At 43.7% G+C, this 6000-nt stretch overlaps 1 protein-coding gene across 1 annotated transcript in view; it reads left to right on the top strand.

Annotated features, from left to right (window-relative positions):
* The window catches only part of TG (thyroglobulin), a 218158-nt gene that overhangs the window by 208124 nt on the left and 4034 nt on the right, over window positions 1–6000 (top strand). The gene's annotated exons all lie outside the window — the stretch shown is intronic.

Here is a 6000-nt window from a genome sequence, read left to right as displayed (position 1 = left end):
CATAATTTGTATCAGATCCCCCAACATCCATACAGGACCTCTCATAACTTTACCAGAGAACTCAGCTATCCATAAGGGTCTCCCTCCATAATATGTACCAGATCTTCCCCAAGAACTGTGCTAACCAGACATCCCATAATATGTACCAGGTTCTCCCCACTATTATTGGAGTTCCTTTTGCAAGTTTTCCTGAGACCCAAAATATCTCTAACCAGGCCCCCTCATAAAATATACCCGGGACTTCACAATGTATGTAACAGCCCACCTAATCTATACCAGGGTTCCTAATCATCAAGTACCTTTTAAAGAGACTCCAAATATCCATATCAAGGCCCCCATAATATGTACCAGCTCTTTCCCAGTATTTGTATCAACTCCCATATAATTTGTACTTGAGACCCCAATATCTGTATCATGTTCCAGCTAAAGGGCTTATTTAGACGACCGTATATCGGCTGGGTTTTCACGCCGAGCAGATATACAGTGTCCTTGCCTGCAGGGGGAGGAGGATGGAAGAGCCAGGAGCAGGAACTGAGCTCCCGCCCCTTCCCCGCCCCTCACCACTATTTGCAATGGGAGGGGTGGTATGGGGGCAGAGCTAAGCGGTGATACTTAGCTCCGCCCCTGTCTCGCCCCCTCCTATTGCAAGTAGTGGCAAGGGGCGAAGAGGGGGCGGGAGCTCAGTTCCTGCTCCTGGCTCTTCCATCCTCCTCCCCCTGCAGACAAGGACACTGTATATTGGCCGGGCGTGAAAACCCAGCCGATATACGGTCGTCTAAATAAGCCCAAAGAGCGACCCATTGCTGATCTCTGTACTAAATGATATAAAACAGGAATATTCCCTATAGTATACAGCATGTGATATGAGTGATGACATCAGTCGGCCTACAGTTGCAATCAAAATTACCCCCTCACCCCATTGCAATTTTTACTTTATTTGCCAAATTTGCAAACTTTCAGCTGTTTAAAAAAAAACAGTAATTGAAGTAGCTCAACTACTACTTTAATAAGTGGTTTATCCAAATCATCCACAAAATGCCACTTTTACCGACTGCTGCAGTCACCGAATTATCCTCCTTCCTGAATAGAATCCCTTTATAAGAGCACATATTTGCAAATCCGGTCTTGTCTCAAGCATATCTGATGCAACTAATCAAGGTCTTCATTAGTTACATCAGGTGTGCTTGAGATGAAACACATCAAATACCTGGACTGAAGAGGGCTTTGTTGAATTTGATTGTATGTCAGAAATATGGTGAAGTCACAAGACGGGCCCAAAAGTTAGGAGAAGAGATCATTGTATTGTACAAATGAGGAAAAGGATACAAAAAGATACAAAGGCCCTGAATGTTCCTAGAGATGCAACTGGAAGCAATTCACTAGTACAAAGGTTTATGAATACTGGCTGCACTAACTGAACGTGGTGGAGAGAGGGCGCTATCACCAGCTGCCACCAGATTTCAAGGAGGTAGATGGTCAACAACCCTTCAGTGACTGCAAAAAACCTGCAAGATTTGGTAGCAGCAGCACTGAGGTTTCCATTTACACAGTAAGGTGCATACTAAATGCTGAAGGTCTTCATGCCTGAACTCCAAGACGTCTCCTCTACTGACCCAAATGCACAAGAAAAGTTGCCTCTAATTTGCTCAAAACTATCTAAATAAGTCATGGAAGTTCTGGGATTCTATTCTGTGGAGCGATGAAACAAACTGGGACTGGAGGAGGAAGAATGAAGCTGACGCTGAAAAGAACTCCCTGCCTGCAGTGAAGCATGGCGGCGGCCCGGTGACGCTCCGGGACTGGAAACCTGCAGTGTGTGGAGGGGAAGATGGATTCCATCAAGTGTCAGGAGATCCTAGGAGAAAATGTCATGTCTTCTGTGAGGAAGCTGAAGCTCGGGCGTCGTTGGACCTTCCAACAGGACAATCATCCCAGGAGACCTCACAGTCCACCAAGGCTTGGCTTCAGAAGATGGCCTGTAGGATTCTGTTGGGGCCGTCAGTCACCTGGCTCGAATCCCATAGAAAACCTTTGGTGGGATGTGAAGAAGGCTGCAGCACCCGAACCAGGAATACTAGTGACCCGGAGGCCGTTGTCCATGAGGAGCGGGGTAAGAAGCCGCTATCTGGCTGTACATCACATCTGCAGCAGCTCATAACAGCAATAGGAGCTCCACTAAGTACTAAAGACACTTGTCATGGGGGAAGACAGTAAAAGGGGCATTTCATGTGAATTTGGAGAATCCGCTTGCGATATTAGTCGTTTTGCGCTGTCTTTTTTGTTCTCTTTTGATTGTTTTTTGCAAATAGCTGAAAGTTTGTATATTTGACACATAAAGCTGATTTGTAAAGAGCGATGAAGAATTTTGATTGAGTGAACATCAAGAATGCAATTATTCATCTATGTTATCAAGAGCAAAGAATCCTCCACCCAGTGCGTGTGATAACGCCTGACAGATGTACAGCGCTGACCGTCCACGTGAACCTCCGGCGGAGCCAGCGCTCTCCACCCGCCAACTGTGTCTGCTTCTCATCCAACAATAATACACAAAGGAGTCCTGATGCTGCGACTGAGAGGAACGGCTGATGTACTTCCTTTTATTTGGCCATGTGAATATGTGTAAAAATACCTCTTCATCTTTCCTCCGGAGAGGAGCTTGAATCTTGCCCAAATCCTTCCCATCAAACTGGCTTGTACAGGATTAGAAAAACATGGCTGCTTTTTTCCAAAGACACCTACAGGTTGTGTCTGGTATTACAGGGCAGCTCTATTGAAGTGAATAGGGCTGAACTGCAATACCACATATGACCTCTGGACAGGCGGGGCACTGTTTGTTCTCTTCCCACCAGAGGATGTAGGTTTATGTCCTGGCTGGAAAGGGGTTCCCACAAGTGGACGTAAAGTTCCATCCTATGAATGGTACGGGCTCAGAAGCCGAGCCCGCACCACCCACAACAGGAGACGGCTGGGACTAACAGTCAGCCTCTCGCTGCAGCAATGTTGATCATAGCATGTAAAGGGTTCTGTGATATAATCGGCCTTCTGCCATGTAATCATGGAGGACCGATGGGTTGCCATGGCCTTTGATCAGAAGTGCTGTATAGCATCGCAGGTTAAGTCCTCTGCAGGACATTAAATATGTGTAATAAATAAATAAAAATAGTCAAACAAAAATGTGTCAAAAATGGTAAAAGAAGGTAAAAAGTTTTTTTTGCGCACTTTCCCTTCTTTGTTTAAAAACATATGTCACAGTAGGGTTCAGTTAAGTCTCTAAAACGTAGCTTTTATTGAAAAACTAAATAAAAAGGAGTTTGTAACACAAAGTCCTAAACTCTAGACACAAATATACAAATAAATAAAAAACTGCACCCCTATGTCAAATGAGGGGAAAGCAGTATATACGTTGCCTAGGACCCGATATTTTCTCCCAACGGAATTAAAGTTTCTATTTTTGTTCTCCGTGGTATATATCCTAGAGCTAGTTGGATAGGCTCGTTAAGAATGGTGTTCCAGCTTGTATAGACAGCTATAAATATTCAATAGATGGGGGACTTGTATCCGCTTTTTAGAGCACGTGCGTTATTCCTCCCATATAGAGAAAGATGCATAGACTGTCAAAAAATGCCGTAGGTGAGAGAATATTCACGCTACTTTGGCTAGTTTCAGAGAAATCAGATATAAAGCTGATATCAGAATGCTGTAGCTTGCCAGCAGGAACAAAAACAAAAAAAGGCAGCAGCACCAGCCTCTGTGGTAGACTGGCGGCTATGAGTGAGCTCTATGTCTGTTAGAGTTCTTATAGTCATGCAGATCCTCCCATAATGAAGGTGTGTAATCTCTTAACCAATCAGAAATGCTTGCTTTTATAACCCCACCCAAATTTGGGCGGAGCAACTCTCATAGAGGGATAATGTGCGATTCCTACAAAATAATTGAGCTGGCAGTTTGGTGTACTGCATTATAACTTTTGGTGGCTACAACTCGCAAAAAACGTTGGCAAGCTACAGCATTCTGATATCAGCTTTATATCTGATTTCTCTGAAACTAGCCAAAGTAGCGTGAATATTCTCTCACCTACGGCATTTTTTGACAGTCTATGCATCTTTCTCTATATGGGAGGAATAACGCACGTGCTCTAAAAAGCGGATACAAGTCCCCCATCTATTGAATATCTATAGCTGTCTATACAAGCTGGAACACCATTCTTAACGAGCCTATCCAACTAGCTCTAGGATATATACCACGGAGAACAGAAATGGAAACTTTAATTCCGTTGGGAGAAAATATCGGTTCCTAGGCAACGTATATACTGCTTTCCCCTCATTTGACATAGGGGTGCAGTTTTTTATTTATTTGTATATTTGTGTCTAGAGTTTAGGACTTTGTGTTACAAACTCCTCCTTTTTATTTAGTTTTTCAATAAAATCTATGTTTTAGAGACTTAACTGAACCCTACTGTGACATATCCATTTTTCATCAAGGTGTTCGCCCTGCAACTGTGAAACCCTTTGTTTAAAAACATATTTTAAAAAAATTAAAAAACCACATTTGGCATTGTTGCATCAGTAACGGCCCCTACAATACACTGAATGCGCATTTTGTCCGGCACGGCGGCAAACACTGTAAAAAATGCAGCCAAAATGCTTTTTTTGTTCATTTTGCCTCCCAAAGAATGTAATTAAATAAAAAAGCCAGATGTACCCCAAAATTGTACCAATAAAAACTACAGCTCAGCACGCAAAAAACATAAGCCCTCACAGAGCTCCGCCCACGGAAAACCAATAACGTTATGCACAAAAAATATATTGAAAAAAAAGTTTTTAATGTATAAAGGAGGAAAAACCTAAAAAATATAATTTTGGTGTCGCAGAGAAAAACAATCCATGATGTCGTTGATGCTGCATGTTTACTAGTGGGAAAAATCACAACTGGCAGAATTGATGTCGTTTTTTTTGTTTTTTTTTTTCTTTCCTCCAAAAAAATGTATCAACCGTTCTACCACACATTATATGTGCGCAAAATATGGTACAAATAAAACTGCAGCTCGCCACACGAGGAACAAGCGCCCCTACGGCCGTGGCAATGGGGAAAGGGGTTTGGCTTTTGAAAAGTGGAGATTAAAGTCTCCCAAAAGTTGTCATGTCCTTGTGACCAAAATAGGCCGCGTCACTAAGGGGTTAATGAAGTGAGCAGCCATAGTTTTGTAACAACGTTTTTAAGCCAAAAACCCCAATGACCAGACGGCAAATGACATAAGATGGAGCGAGGCGCAGAGTGACCAGAGAAGAGCGCTCCGGACCTCGTGCGCCAATCACCAATGATGAACAGCAAGGTGGCTCAGTGGTAAGGACTAGTATCCTGCAGTAGTGAGGTCCGAGTTCGGATCTGACCAAGAGCAACATCTGCATGGAGTTTGTATGGTCCATGTAGCTTTCTTCATTTCCAGTCATGACATGTCGGTCCGTGTAGCTGGATTCATTGGCTACAAGCTGTGACCTCCTGAGTCCAGGAAGCTTTATAGTCCACAGCAGTTATGTCCATCCATGACCTTCTAGTTCCACAGAGCTAGACAGAATATACTCCAAGGCAAAGTGAGGGGCCAATCAGGTGTCCACAAATGGTGCGCCCCACCCTGACCGTCACACAGAGGATCTCAGAAATGTATCCCAGAACTCCCCATGACAAGGGAATACCTGCGAGGTGTCAGAGGAGAGGCACATATGTAACCGGCTATATATGTGATTGGCATTCTGGGAGGCCGTATACGGGGAACGTTGCACCATATAGTTCAGCATTATTATGGCACACGGGGATGCTGGATGCAATAATAGGGGGTCTTTCCCAGTGAATCAGTTACTCAAGACAAACTTTTCACCATTATCTGGGATATTCCTATAAGAGGTGCCGAGATAGCCACTGCACCAATGCCTAGTGATTTAGGGGGTCCCAAAGACCCCTCTGTCATAAGAGAATAGACCAAATGGTGTTATCCCATAGACT

This window comes from Eleutherodactylus coqui, chromosome 9, assembly GCF_035609145.1.
Source record: "Eleutherodactylus coqui strain aEleCoq1 chromosome 9, aEleCoq1.hap1, whole genome shotgun sequence".
Classification (NCBI taxonomy): Eukaryota; Metazoa; Chordata; class Amphibia; order Anura; family Eleutherodactylidae; genus Eleutherodactylus; species Eleutherodactylus coqui.
Note: the sequence above shows the minus strand (reverse complement) of the source record. Positions and strands in the feature narration are given on the sequence as shown.